Genomic DNA, 16,633 nt, shown 5'->3' with positions numbered 1-16,633 from the left:
ATGTTGTTCACAGAGATGCTCCAAAGACAATGTTACGTTGAAAGTTATTACTGTTAACAGTGTCTCCATGCTTTTTTTGTGTGTGAAATAGTCATAGCTTGTCATTACTCCTGTACAGCAGGTCCCCGCTCTTTCGACACAATTAATTGCTAGAAAAATCGTTGTTAAACAGAACCCTAATTTCTCATAAGCTCAGTATCATGAACTGGGATTACGTTCCTGAAAATATTATAATATAATATAATACAAACTTTTTGTTCATTCTTTATTCTTTGATTACTTGTGGGTAACAAAGGCATGCTTTTATTAATACTTCCCACTTTTTTAAAATTTTAAATTCTAAAATTCGCTAATCCTCTTTCCAGACAATTTGAGGGTATAAATATGTACTGCATAGGAAATAATTTTAAAGTAAATAGTTGATAAATGAAGAGCGAAGCAAGTCGCAACAGTTCGCTTTAACCTATAAGCTTCACCTCTGCACCTATGTAGTAATCTGGTCACAGTAACTCACAGTGACGCTATTTTTAACACAAATATGTATGCAATATTTTGCGAAGTAAAACACAATCATTTGTGAAAAAGCATGTTGATTCTGTTATTAGAAATCATGCACACTAATTAAAATACTTTCTTCTCGATTGTGCGCTGTGATCTCAATTAGCCATTCGCGTAGTCCGGTATTTCACATATATTCCTAATGGGAAAACATTATTGTCATAACAAGGTTCGTAAAGCGAGCAATCATAAAGCTGGTTCACTGTATTTGTAGTTCCTATTGATCCCCAACGTTAACGGAAAATTACAACACAACCTGAGGTCAGATTTTCCACTGTGTTTTCATAGGTGCAACGGGCAAAATGATACTATGATTGATTGTAATAATTTTTAAAGTTTATTATCATTAAATAAATAAATTTCAGTAAAATTCATCTCAAGCATTAGCACTGAACTATTCAGGTTTAAACTCGTATCAATCACAGAAAAAAGTATTGACATCCATAGTTAATTATTGCGAAAATAAATACATCTGATTTGGTGCAATCTTTTAAAAATACATGTTATCTCATATTTTAGTTAATCAGAAATGCATGTTTTAACACCATTTCATAATATGTGTCTGCTAGTTTTAAAATAAAAGGGTATATATAGTCCTTCATAATTTTTGCATGCAAATTGGATCGCTGTGCGATTGTGTATTCGGAAGGGATAGATTTCGAACCTCTTTATTTAAGTCAGCTTTTTCTGGGGGGGAGGGGGGGGAGTTGAGACCTGATTTTTGAATTAATAAGATTTACTTGTATATAAAATTCGTTATTTTGCAACAGTGGCGTACAGAAGCATCGAAATTCTTGTTGATATATGCTTTGATTAAAAATCTAATTTTAATCAAAACTTTCATCAATTTTAATAATATTTTAATAATTAACAGATCTGTAAGATATCTCTTCTTAGAATCACCCACAGAAAGAGAGAGAAATATTGCCGACGGAAATGAAAATTTCGCCAAATCGGTAATCGAGTAAATATTCACAAACAGCACATGCTCATAATACATACAATAGTGGTAACAATTAAAGAACCAGCAACCCAATCAAACCTATGAACTAGAAACGGAATCTTAATGAGGGCAAACTGAATGCAACGACTCTGTTATTAAAAAAACGAGTATGATAAAAAGAACGCTACAAATTTCACTGTGCCTTAATGGAAGAAGCAAATTACTGATCACTGCAGCAGTCACTAAATTGTATAATATCAATAATCACAATATGTACAGTATTTATTGCTGTATTGCAAATAATCCTATCCTCTTCATAACTAGAAGCCAGAGGAAAGAAATTCACTTGTCATTATATTTTACAATCCGCTGGCTTGTATTTTAAACACCGTCATTGCTTATAATTAAAAAAAAAATAGATACCTGAAAGACGATTTTCATCTTCCTTTTTTTATTTTAATTGCTTATCAAACAAAGGACTCCCGAGGCCACTGTATATGAATTAGTGGGCTTGCGAAATAGTGCATTTTTGTCTTTGAAAACAGGAAAACTTTCCCCTAATGAAAACAATAGACGAAATATAACGATCATTAGTGTTGTTCGTGATAGATCTCATTACTATTCCATGGGGTATACGGTATTTTAATTTACTTCGGCATGATTTCAAAACATGTCGCTTTTTATGTGTTTATAAGACCTATCGCATAAATTTGAACATGAGATATCCCTAAATGATTTGACTGTGAAAACAAAGCAGTTTAGTTCTAAGGTCACTTTGGCGTTTATTATCTAAGTATCAGAGTATTTGCTCGCCAAAATTATGTTAAAGGAAGCTATGGTAGCGCGATTTGAACAAATGTAACTGATAATGACCAATTATTTTAATGTCGGCCGAGATAAGATTAATGTAAAAGTGGTTATTATCAATTACATTTTCTGGATATCATGCTACCATTCGGCAGAACGTCATTGATAGCGGATGAATCACTCGCGATTTCAAAAGATGACTTTTCTCTTTACACTTTTCTTTCAAGAAAACAGATGATTACATGACGTATGTCATATATAATTGATGGATCCCATGTCTAGACTTATGACGAGCGAACATACATTATTATATGATGCATTTTATTCTAGTGCTCAAACAATAACATTGGAAATACCGACTTGTAGCATTTTTTTTTTAAATTCCGGGAATTTAATCTTCGTCTTCTAAACATAAACAAGATTTTATCATTTATTTCGTCAACGAATGGAACAAACAACTTTCGACAGATATGCTTCACTATGCGTTTTGTGTTTTTAAACTTTTAAGCTTTTAATAACTTATTTAAATAAGATGTGAACCATATACTGCACCACACAATGATGCCATTTAATAGTCATCCGCTTTAATCTGCAAGCCTTCATAACAGTGCTCATGAATGGCGATCATCATACACTCCTATGAGAATGTTGCCATACACTAATTAGAACTTAAACATTTTTAAACTCACTTTAAGCAATAAACGTCGTTTAGAGTTTATTAAAGTGTACGAATATTATATTCGCTTTTATTAACAAAATATGCATCAAATGAACTCTCCATCGTGTAAATCACTCAACAAGGAAACATATTTTTAACCAAAACAGTTTCTTTCTGCTCAGCTATATATATATATATATATATATATATATATATATATATATATATATATATATATATATATTCAATGATAATAAACCAGTAAATAGGCATATTTCAAAAATAATAGCAAGTATTATATACATAAAAAGCTATTAGTTCCTAATAGTGCGTTGTTTGCAATTTAAACGATAAAATAAACGGTTTTATTATGCTCTGAATTTTTTGATGATGAAGAATATGTACGTATTAATGGGTGATCATAAAAATTTAAATATCGTTTTTAATAAAACGCAATGGAAAAAGTTACACTACAGCATTATTAAAAACTGCTATATATTCCTGAAAGAGTTCCGTGAAGTATAAAAAGTACTCTTCATTACATATATTCTCCAAATCAATATCTAATGAAATAAAGTTTCTCCCATAATTTCCTTAGTACTAAATATACAATAGATTTACGATATTTCGTGTATAAAGTGTGTGTGTGCGTGTGTGTGTGTGTGTGTGTGTGTGTGTGTGTGTGTGTGTGTGTGTGACGGAGAGACAATGTAGCTGTAAGGGTTCTGCTGAAGTCATCTTTTTCAGGGAAATAATGCCCCTAAAACTATTCCAGAAAAACATGATTCCATCCTTTCCTTAAGTTTCTTTTGAGTCAGAGAGCAAAGTGAATTAACATATATTCTTTATTGACAGGGAACCAAACAAAACGCTTGTTAAGCTACCTATCTATATTTCGTGCGATTTAAATAAATAGTTATTTTTCCAGAACTAATTACAATGTTTTCTGACAGGCACAAAATGTTACTCAGCATTAATGAAAATAAAATCGTTCAGATGAATTTTTCCCTTTCTACAATGTTTTCTGACAGGCACAAAATGTTACTCAGCATTAATGAAAATAAAATCGTTCAGATGAATTTTTCCCTTTCTACAAATCATTTTTTGTTAAAAGTAAAAGAGCGAAGACATTTCATGCATGTTTATTGATACAGTTAAAGATTATTTTACGATAAACAAGATTTATTTTTCATTTTATCTAATCATCGAAAACCTTCAGAACATTCCATTTAATCAACTAAGCAACAAATAAAGACAAAAGTTGCAACACACACACACACACACACACACACACACACACACACACATACACACACACACAAAGTTGTCTTCATTCCTGGCGCCACTTAACCTCAGTTAACGACAGCGTCTGTGACGAAAAGGTAATTCAAAAACTTGCTTCTTAAGACTAACGAGGACATACCTGACTGTTCCAGTTATTGATTTCGACTGAATTTTTTGACCCTTGCTTCGGTATCGAAGTTTTGATCGCATGCAATTCAAGAGACGTTCAGAGTTATGGGTCAGCTGACCTGTATACACGCCCTACAGAGGCAACCTGCTACCCTTCGAAACAAGAGTTCCTGTCAAGAGTAATGACTGCATTATTTGTGGAGATATATTGAATAGGGAAGTAAATCTATTTCTCAACAACAAGCTCTATGCATCGCATTCCAGATTTTTTTTTTCTTTTTTTTACCCCCCTAAGAAATACTGGGACTTGATATTTTTAGAGTTCGTGAAGGTGACATGAATGGAATAAGAAAATGGAACATGCATAACATGTATTATGAATTTTATAATGAAATCGAAGAACTCTCTCATTCTATCAAGTAGAGAATTATTAGTTTTAATTATTTTGTTATAAAATCAACAACATTATGTTGTTTGGGTACTTTAGATTTTGCTAACAATTTTTCAATACTATTTTCGGTTACATTTTTAGAATAACTTCATATAATATCAATTAATTCTACTTCGAACGGTTATGTTTTTTTCAGTTGCAGCTGTTCTGTGAGAACAAAGTTGTTTTTGTTACTTTGTATCCAGAAAAAACGAAGCTCATTTGATTTTTATTTTGTGTCTGCAGTGGAAAAGTCAACAATCTAATTTGTTTCTTTCGGTCTGTTAAGCTGCTGCTGTCTTTGTTTAAACTTCTTACGTCCGTTTTTGTTCCTTATGACGCAATACAAAAACATCGCGTGAGCACTTTTCTATCCACACCGGGCACGTGTTGGGTGCTGTGTGCCAGAAGGCCAAATTTGGCGCACTCTTTAGACACAGACAACTCACAACTGCCTTGCGCCAGACGAATATCTTCCTCATCTGTTCGTTATTCTCCGTGGAAACAGTGGAAGGTCAGTGAACCTAAATGTTTCTCTCCGAAAAAGATGGTTAGAAATATGTAGTCGGTGCACGGCATGATCGTTACAACATGACGAACCTCCCCCCCCCCCCACAGTATGCCGACAGCGAGTGTGGAATGACTCATCACCAAACATACTTGATAGCTTGTATATTTTCGCAGTTGGTGTCACTCTTTGAACCTTTACATCGACAGTAACAACTTTTCCTTTACATTTTCCACTAGTTTCTTAATTATGTCATATTTCTGTCCTGCACTCAGCTTTACTTGACTATTTTTATCTGAATAGATGAATCCTAGTTTTCTATTTTTCATTTATATATATCTAGTTTGTTCAGTTCATTTTATGGTTATAGTTCGATTGCCACTTATAATTTTCCTCTTTTCTGTATGCCATATTTTATTTTATATCAGTATCTACTTACTCTAATTTAAGTAACTGTTTTTTTTTTTTTTTGCTTTCAATTCTTCTTTCCCTTTAACTCATATAATTAAACCTTTCTCTTCTTTCTGATCTTCCTTTAATGTTTTATTTACAGTTTGGGATTAACATATCTGTAATTTTTACTTTTATTTTATCAGGTTTATTAATTTTTTTCGCGTGATTCTCATCTATGAAAGAATGTAAATTTATAGTACATTAGCACCGTGAATGGACTAAGGATTTTTTAAATTATTTTTTTTAAATTTTATTTATTTTAAAAATTATTTTGATTTACTCCTTTACATATTTCGGAAACCTAGTTAACAAACATAGAACTTTTTCAAGCCACTACAGACCCCAATAAACGAGACGGTAGTCTCACACCGGGCGATGAAATTCCCACTTACAAAGTCAAACATCCATGCCCACAGCTGGATTCGAATCCACAGCCAGTTGAAAGATTAGATAGATAAGAAATTAAACATAATTCGATATTTTAGTAATATTCTTAATAAAGAAATGCATCTTGCTCTATTTTCTTCAATGGCTGTATAACTGCATAACTCGATACAAAAATGAAGCGATAAAAGCTTATTGCAACCAGCAGCTGATTGATGTTTTTGGTATTTGGATTCAGATAAGTAATTCAGATAAGTAGTGCCGTAAAAATAACATCTATCAATAGAATATATATATATAATAGCAAATGAGAAACTATTACACGTTTATTTGACCTCGATTACTGAATTGATCATACAGAATTTATAGAACTTATAGAATTTATACCTTTTTCAAGTAAATTTGAAAAAAGGTTATTATATACTATAACTAAAAAAAACTAAACTAATATACATTGCAATTTCTATCTACCAATTTTTGATTAGTCTTAGAGCAAAATCCTAATTGTACTCTTTCTCTACTTACATCAGAAGTGACCGTTGATGATGTAAGTCAAAGAGCCTAATGCATTTGGTTTTCCACTTAAGATTATTATCTCGCTTTTTTTATTACTGTTGTTAGGTTGTTTGACAAGTCGATTTCTTTCATGCAGTCGCTAGTTTTTATACGAGTTGAAAACCAGTTGAAAAGTAAAAATGTCGTCAACCTATGCAGGATAAAATTCCAATAAAGAAACGATTCTACAGTGTATACATGTCAGCCATCGTATGTCGGTCATTTAAGAGGATTGACTGACGTGTGCACACATTAAATAAACCGTGGTAAAATGTTCTATTAATCGATATGTCAATATAAAATTAGTAGTTTATAATAAGAATGACTTAGTATTTAATCAAATTAATCAAAATTTATCAATAGCAAATAAAAGTATAAAGAAGATGTCAGAAATAATTAACTGTAATACTAATAAGTCATAGGACTTCGGCGGATTTTTTTTTTTTTTTTTTTGAGGTATTCATGCCAGCAATTTTTACTGAAGTATTTATTGACAGTTATTGTGATTCTTCCTACATTATGAGAAGAAAATATTTGACTATGTCATCAGAGGTAATTCATTTTCATATTATCCTCCTAACAATAAGTAAAGAAACAGAAAAAATAAAATAAAATAAAAATAAAACAAGTCAGCAGGTTTCAAATCCTCATCCACCACAGGCTTCATTCCTGAAGTCTTGAAAGACTTCAAACCTGTAATTTTTCAACGAAAAGTATTTAATTATTTTTTTCATTATGCATGCTATACTGGGAATTATGCCACTGGACGGATCTGCACAAAACACATTGAACGATATGAGTTTTGGCAGTCAGAATTAGCTAACAGGCAAGCCCAAAACTGAAGTTAGGTAGAGGCGAATAATCATTCTGCTATGAATGTCTCTTATTGTTCTTTTATTGGAATTAAGCGGTTTGTGAGAATGCGTTGCTTGTATGTACTTTTTGGTGTTAGTAAACTATCCATAATCTGTGTAAGTAAAAATATTCTCTTCTAAATGGTATTGATATTTGGTGTTGGTTGGAATTACGGATAAGATCGATGAGATTGAATATTCTCCGTTCATTACGTGTATTCTCTAGCTCGGTTTGGTTTAGTTGAAATTACAAAGTTATTAGAGCTAAGAGGTCAGTATATCACTAATTGTGCTGTTTTCGTGGCGATTTGTCTGATAACACAGTAAAAAAAATCCGAGTTTCCAAAAGGAGAAAAATATCTGCTATCCCAAGTGAGAGTGGTTAACGTCTTTCACTGAAGCATCCTTATAAAGGATCCTGGCATTAGGGGATTCAAACCCAGGATTTTTCAAACTGAAGGAAAAAAATCGCGTCCGTCTCGCAACTGCGCAACTGAAACGCTGTCACTAGCACACGTGTGCTCTTCAAGTGGCTTGTTTTGTGGAAGTAAAATCTAGAATTTCCAGAAGAAAACTCCTCAGCTATGTATGAGACTGATCAACTCACCTTTGATTCAAAAGGCTTATAAATATTCCTCTTGGACTATAATGTGAATCTCAAGGTCCGATAAAAGTTTTCATCGCTACCGACCTGATATATCTTATAAAAGATACGGTAATTTAAGAAAATACAAATAAGAGTAGTTTCCATAAAAGTCACAAATTTATCAATTTCGTTCAAGTTCTACATATTAAAAAATAAATAGATTCTAGTATAACCTACACGAAAAGTAAAATCATTGAGATATCATTAAGTAGAATTCCCTTAGTAAAATAGATGACAGAACGTGATAAACCTCTTCTAATCTTTGTTTAAAGATTATTTATTTAACTTGTAGTTTCTTGGAGGGAATATTACATGAGGTAATTTTAAGTGCTTTACATCCACGTATTCGCTTTAATATTATTTTAAGTTATATAGAAATTCTTCGATTTATTTTATTAAGGATTTGCTTCGGCTAAACACTGGAAACCAGAAAAAAGGGGAAAAAATATATATAGCACAACGAGCCTTAAATAAATAGTTTAGTTTAGTCATGTACTTACACTTATAAATATTACAATGACGTCATAAAGACTAATCTGTTATATATCGTTGTTTACAAATGTCCTCGTTAGACATCCTTGAAAAGCAGCCATATTGTTTTAATAATATGCTGGTTATTTTTTTCTTAGTAACAGTAAGAGAAATGACGTTTTTTTTTTATTGACATATATTGTTTCTTTTACCACTTCACTGAGCTTCGTTGTCATTTTTCAGACAATGGTGTGTGAATAGACTACCAGCGTTTTGTCTTCTACATCCATAGACAAAAGGCGTCCATTAGGTACACACTATGCTAGTTCCTGAGGCACAAAAAAAGAAGAAAGAAAAAAAAAAAGAAAAAAAAGTAGTTGTCGGTCAGGTAGCCTTATCATCGTGAACTGAAAAGTGGGAGAACGCGCCTGGACTCTGTTGAATTAAACGACCTGAGGTTAAGGTGTGGTTACGGGTTACGGGGAAGGGCGAGGCTCGACTCACTGGCGGAGGTGATTCAATAGACTGTGAATCGAAATGTGACAGGCATAAAGATTCCAGTAGCATTGGTCACCTGTTGTGTCCCCTAGCTCAACATTGAAACTTGTCTTGATAGTTCTTTGTTTCTTTGTTTGTTCACCTGTCATGACGAACAATGAAAATTACGCTGCTGTTCTGGATTTTAAATATTTGAAAACAAGAAACAGGAAAAATATAACGAATATAAACTCCGCAATGAAGGTTTAGTTTTTTAATATCCGTTAGTGTTTAAGATTCAACTTATTTTCAACTTCTAATTGTTTACTCAAATAGAATATCATTAAAAATAAAGATCCGAAAGTCTTTTAATACCCTAAAAGGAATTGGCGATGCTCTTTAAGACCTAACGTTTTGGAAACTTTTGAAATCATTATGGTACTGGTTTCCGCCGCTCATCATCACCGAGGTTAATTCCACGGCGTGCTATTTTATTTTATTTATTTTTTATTTTCAATTTGCAGCTGAAGCACCTAAGGATATAATACCAGTGTAGTATGTCTGCAAATTTTGTTCTTCTGGCCAGATTGTCTGTTTTGTAGGATTAAAAAACCCTTCCGCCTCCTACGCCTTAAAAAACAAAACAAAACAGAAAACCTCATATAAAACTTCTTCGCGTCAGTGGGAATTCGGGTTCGAATTCGGGTCTTTTCAACAAAAGGACAAAGGCGATTTTCTAATCTTCACTAGTATTCATTTATACGCATTCATATGTGATATGTGATCAGTTTTAAGGACGAAAGTAAGGTCGACTTTGCGAAAGAACTAGTATTGCAAAAAATTAATTACATGATGGCATTCAGTATCACAGAATACTTGAAAAGCAATTTATTGTCATACAACAAAATCGCTGTTCGTAAAATTTTTCTAAATCCGCTATGAAAGAGTATGATCTCTGCGAATTTTTGAGAAACTGAAAAACTTATGAAGAATTTACCGATATCTATTGGTTGAAGAGTCGGTGCGCTAGGAAAAATATTACGGCCAACCAGGCCGGCATTAACTCCCCACGTGAAAACATTATTTAATGGCTGGACAGATCAGCGATTCGCATACTCAGTTGCTCAGAATTAAAGTAACATCTAGAGCGAAAGATAAAACCTAATTTCTGGAATGCTGTGGAAAGGATATTTGTAATATGTTTATGCCAAGAAAACTAGAGGTTAGAGTTATCCCAAGAAAAGAAATCTCATCTTGTCCAGAGATTTCAACATCGCCATATTGTCCAAAAGAGAATAATGGCTATTTTTTGGGGAAAAATAAGTGAGATTGGTTTAATAATAGTGCTTAACAAGGTTATCAGAATCTCATCAAAGAATGATTTCGAGATCACAATTTGAGGTTGTAGAAGTTCTGTTGATCTTTTAGAGAATCATTTAGCCAGATGATAAAGAGAAGTGCAATGTAATGTTATCAGCAAAAATGTTGATTGGGTTCATAAATGGAGAGAATTACTGATGAATGATCTTCTCCAGTGAATGGATCTTTATATTCAAAATTCCGCAAATCACTTCTGTCGACCAATAGAGGATCGCTTTACTGATGTCATGAACCTCTGGACAAAAGCCAAGGAAACATTTGAAAAAAAAATCAATTGGTCCTGATACCGTTAGTGCAACAGGTTTGGAAGAGCTATTAACTCCCATCTTACGTCTCTGACTTTTACAAGTAGGTTGAAAATTTCACAATCTACAGGGTGTCCCAAAATTCACGCAAGAAGTAATTTTGATAGAAAACACAGGTTTTTAATTAAAAATTGTAATTTCTTATTGATTCATAAAGTATACAGTATAGGGTTATGCATGGAATAGCATATCGGGTAAATGGCCTCCACGGCTTTGCTGGCACATACGCACTCTTTTGTCGAAATTTTCCATGACCGTTTTGCATAAATGTGGCTGAATTTCGTTGATACAGTGGCGTTAAGTCACATGATCTGGGCAGACAATTCTGATCACCAAAACGGGAAATTACACGACCAGGAAATGACTCATGCAATAATTGAATTGTTTCTCGGGCTGTGTGGCATGTGGCACCGTCTTGTTGAAACCACATGTCGTCCACATCATTATCTTGCAATTTAGGCACAAAAAACTGGATTATCATGTCGCGATAGCGAGCACCATTAACTGTTATTGCCTTACTAGCCGCATTTTCGAAGAAGAATGGACCGATGATGCCTCCAGCCCAAAATTCGCACCAAACAGTGACACGTTGTGGATGCATTTGTTTCTCAACAATCACTCGTGGATTTTCTGAACCCAAATGCGACAATTTTGTCGATTAACGAAGCCATCAAGATGAAAATGAGCCTCATCGCTGAAGATGATTTTGTTCGAAAAATAAGCATCCACTTGTTGTTGTTCCATAATCCATTCAAGCGTTGTTCTTTCGTGTAGCGCTCCATTTTTAATAACCCTGAACTGTCAGCTGTCACGCCGTCTTTTTTTCTCGTTGGCAACACTTTACCGTACAAATGGCGCTAAATTTAAATCTTGCGTGAATTTTGGGACACCCTGTATATACACTATTTACCAATAATTCTCCGGACCTCCTGTTATTTGAAGTTATGGAACATTCAAGATTTTTTAATAACATAAAAACCAGTGTACAGATAGTAGAAGCAGTATTTCATCGTAGCAGTTGAATACTGGCGGCATGTTCACTGAGTCCACGTCGTGAACTCAGTGACTTCGAATAAGGTGTCATCGTGGGCTGCAACGTTGGCATGTCCACTGCCTTGGCACGTGCCACTGCCGCTCAACTGGAGTATCCAAAATCAACATTTGGCAATGTGATCAACAAATGGAGACATTCTAGCTTCACTAGTGCAGGAAAACACCCAGGGCCGCCGAAAACGACTGACAGGGACGGGTGGTACGGCACAGACCATCCGTAATGAGTTCCAGAGCGCCAATAAAACCATGGTGAACACCAATACTGTACCAAAAGAACTCCATTTACTGAGTTTTCACGGAATAGCAGCGGCACACAACCGAACATCACAACAACAACGAACAAGGAAGCTCATCTGGCCTGGTGCAAAGAGCGTGTGAAGTCGACAATCTTAGTATCTTCTGAGTATCTTTAACGAAGTTAAAGATACTAAGAAATTCTGCATTAATTGACCAGTGGAAAACGGTACTCTGGAGCGATGAATCAAGGTTCACCTCTTTCCAGTCTGATGGTAGGGTGTGCATGTGGAGGCAGCCTGGCGAAAGCTTGTTATCACGGTGTGTTGAACTCACAGCAACGTTTGGTGGTGGAGGAGTAGTGGTGTGGAATGCATTCAGCTGGTTTGGAGTAGGACCACTGGTCGTTGTCCATGGTTCCATGAAGGCAGCTCAGTACCTTGATATTTTGGATAATCAGATACTGCTTGCATTATGAAGTTTTTATGGAACGGACCTGTGTTACTATCAAGACGACAATCCCCCAAACCACAAAGCTGTAGCTGTTATGGCACGGTATGAAGAGATTAGTATTAAACGATTGCCTTGGCCTGTGCAGAGTCCTGACCTCAATCCCATCGAATACCTGTGGGACGAATTGAGAGCAGCACGTCCTCGATATATCGCTGAACTCAGTACTGCTTTGATGGAGGAATGGAGAAAAATTCCACCTGATATCTGCCGCACATTGGTAGAAAGTTCTCCTTCAAAGGATGCAGGAGGTGATCAAAGCCAAAGGTGAACATACCCGATATTAGGGTTCGCCTATTGGTATCAATTGTGAATTGCTAAAGTGTCCGGACAATTATTGGTCGGATATATATGTAGAAAGGTTTTTTACCTTGGGCGTATTATACGTTAAAGATACTAAGAAATTTTATACTTGGTTTTAATCCTTTTCCCAAGTAAGCAAAACAAAGTTTTGCGCGTGAAATATATTCACGTCTGAGCTACTTGTATGTAGAGGCTGATGACTTCATATCACTTGCTTTAATATGTATCCCATTATGCAAAGCACACCGCCTTTCAGGCGTGTATAATGCAATGCATAATGGGAAGAGCCACCATCCAGACGGATTTCGACCTTTATTGATGTCTCACTTGTATATGATATATATATATATATATATATATGACTTCTGCATTAATTCAACCTTGGTATCTCTCCCGGGTCTGGCTCCCACTGAAGAGACCTCAATAAATGTCGAAACCGGTCTGGGTAGTGGCCCTTCCTATTAAGCATTGTATTATACACGCCTGAAAGGGGGGGGGGGAATGTGCTTTGCATTATGGGATACATACTAAGGCAAGTGATATGACGTCATCAGTCTCTATACAAGTAGCTCAGACGTGAATATATTTCACGCGCAAAACTATGTTTTGCTTTCTTGGGAAAAGGATTAAAACCAAGTCTAAAATTTCTTGGTATCTTTAACACACACACATTTCGACCTTTATTGATGTCTCACTTGTATATGATATATATATATATATATATATATGACTTCTGCATTAATTCAACCTTGGTATCTCTCCCGGGTCTGGCTCCCACTGAAGAGACCTCAATAAATGTCGAAACCGGTCTGGGTAGTGGCCCTTCCTATTAAGCATTGTATTATACACGCCTAAAAGGGGGGGGGATGTGCTTTGCATTATGGGATACATACTAAGGCAAGTGATATGACGTCATCAGTCTCTATACAAGTAGCTCAGACGTGAATATATTTCACGCGCAAAACTATGTTTTGCTTTCTTGGGAAAAGGATTAAAACCAAGTCTAAAATTTCTTGGTATCTTTAACACACACACACACACACACACACACACACACACACACACACACACACACACATTATATATATATATACACACACACACGCAGTATATGATATATATATGTATGTATGGAAGTACATAGGATGGAAGAAATATGCGATTCTTGCCGTTTTGGGACCACCATAAACAAGAAATATCTTGAAAAGAAATATTTTCGAGATATTTCTTTAAGAAAACTGTAATTGAGGTCAAAGAGTCAGGTACCACGTATTGTTTAGTAAATTGTAAACGTATCAGCTTCATTTCATTGCTCAATTTAATTGCTGTACTAAACCTAATGATATCAAAGATCCTTTCAGCTTTTCATGTAACTGATTTCCGCTAAGAATCGCAGATTTCTGAGTAGTAGGTTCAGTCTGAATGTACAGTACTGACTATTTCTTATTTATATCTGAATTCAGTTCATGTTAATAAATCTTAATGGAATTAATGGATTATGAAAATTATATTTTATGAAATTTCAGACAATTAGAAAGGGGAAAGCCGATGACGCACGCTGATATTTACCTCCATGACTTTTATTAAGAGTCGATTGCGAACCTTTTTTTTTGCTGTTGTTGTTTTCTGAAATAAACATTGAAAATAAGAGAAAAATGTAGCTCGTGATATCAGTTTAAACGGAAATAAATTGTGTTTTAACTTTTTAATGTGGTACTATAGTAACATCCAGTACACTCCCTGAGGGTACAGCTGAGGAATTTGATGATGATAATGATGCATGCATGCATGCATGCACGAGAAGTCACAGGACATAAAACTCCTGCACCATGTGTACACATTACAGATCAATCTAAATTTAAATGTAAAATAAGTTTTAAAATAATTGAACATATTTTCAAATAACTAAAATATATTTATTTAATAGCTATGAAATTTTGCTATTATTTACTGCAGAGTACTGACAGTTATCACTTTGCACAATGTATCTGGTAGACTTCATTTGGTAAACTTTTGTTTTAATCATTTTAAAGCACTGAATAGCTAATCATATTCTTCTACGAGATATGATGATTAACTTAGAAAATTGCTTAATCAAAGCGATAGCTAAACTGCAGTATACGCGCTACCTCAGCCGTTCAATGCAGGACTACCACTAAGTGTGTGGAAAGCGTTATCTAGAAAGCACGACCTCCCAGTTGAACATGTTAACATGGATGGCAGAGGTGACCACTGTTGTATTATTGCTGAAAGTGTTTGAATGAGTCATCTCAAAAGAAAGGCTAAAAAAACGAAGTAAATGCATAAGGTAAACAGAGATGAACGTCTTCAAATGAATTGCGTTGTCATCTTCCATCACTCGATTATAGCTGAGATTCCAACGTCTTTTGTTGCACGTGCTCTATAATAACCCAGGGATAACAAAACCCCTAAATACACCACATGTGATACTCTGTCACTGCTTGCTAAATGAACCGCGCTTCAGCCCTCTGGGATGTTAAAGATGAGGAGACAGGGGAAAAGTGGGGGCTACATATAACAAAGGCTATAGTTGCGTGATGTAGCGTCGTTTGTCAAGGAAACGTCAGTTATGTGATGGTTATACAACGTCGTCGAAGCGGTCCGAAAGGACGGGGATGCCTGCACGCACGCTTTGACAGCCGCTAATAGCATGCTTTCATCGTGTCCGAGGTTATCCCTGTACCAGAATGACTTTCGGCAAGCCGTCGTCACCCGGGTGGCAGACATGTAGTTATGACCACCCCACCCCTGAATGTGACTTGGGTGTGATACAAGCAGTAACAGTGGCATCTCGGGAAATCGACCCCCCCTCCAGTTGTATTGAAATTTGATTAGCTTTATGGCTACTAAATGCCACTGAAGGCACTTGCAGAGATGGCTAGAATAGCTAAAGAATGACAAACATACTAAAAGATTTCGAAAGGATAGAGGACCAAAAACGCTACCAGTAATGTAGGAAAAATAAAACTATTGTAGGCTAAGCACCATACATAATTTCTGCCTGTCATTGAATTACTCGCAGAGTTCCCAATTCGTCTGCATGCCATATTTAATCATGCTGTTGTATCTTACTCGAAAAAATAAATAATTTATAATAGGTGATAACAATTCTTAAACTAACCTGGAAATATCATTAATGAAACAAAATAAGTTGTTTTAAGTAACAGAAGACAAACAATAAGAATACATATTTACGATATATTTTTACAACGAAATACATATTTAACATATAGTACAATAGTACGTAGAAGAACTAATGGCTGGAAGAGAGGGGGGGGTAATATTCCATGTGACAATTTGAAGATTCCAATATTCAGAGAAATGTGTCAATGTTATAAAATATTCCATTGTTGAATGGAACGAAGCAAAGTTTGTTAGCAGCTGAATCAAGTACAATGCTTGATTAGCATTGCACTCTTGATTAGCATGTTTGCTAATCAAATGAAATGAATTGCAATGAAACTTTCGATTTTTCTATTATCCTTATATAATGTTGTAACATGCGAAACATACGATAATAGAATAAATTGGAAGTTTCGTTGCAATTCATTTAAACATCTATAGTTACTTATAGTTACGCAACCGAAGTGACAAGCATATAGAATGAGAATGGAAAAGAGGGATTAAAATATTAAATATTAAAATATTTTAAATATGAAGAGTTTTAAAT

The 16,633-nt window shown here is 34.8% G+C and overlaps 1 protein-coding gene across 6 annotated transcripts in view; it reads right to left on the bottom strand.

The window, feature by feature from the left end:
- LOC150092705 (uncharacterized) overlaps nt 1-16,633 on the bottom strand; it is a 583,346-nt gene that overhangs the window by 318,319 nt on the left and 248,394 nt on the right. Inside the window, exon 1 of one of the 6 annotated variants that reach the window (XM_090414341.1) lies at nt 1,925-2,017. The exons of the other annotated variants lie outside the window; for them this stretch is intronic. The gene's annotated coding sequence lies outside the window, so the exon portion shown is untranslated. Of the gene's footprint in view, nt 1-1,924; nt 2,018-16,633 lie in introns of those variants that run through there. 6 annotated transcript variants of the gene reach the window in all.

This window comes from Typopeltis vanoorti, chromosome 25 (genome assembly GCF_054136105.1).
Source record: "Typopeltis vanoorti isolate ZY-2024b chromosome 25, IOZ_Tvanoo_1.0, whole genome shotgun sequence".
NCBI lineage: Eukaryota > Metazoa > Arthropoda > Arachnida > Uropygi > Thelyphonidae > Typopeltis > Typopeltis vanoorti.
The sequence above is the reverse complement of the archived record's forward strand: the minus strand, read 5'-3'. Positions and strand labels throughout refer to the sequence as shown.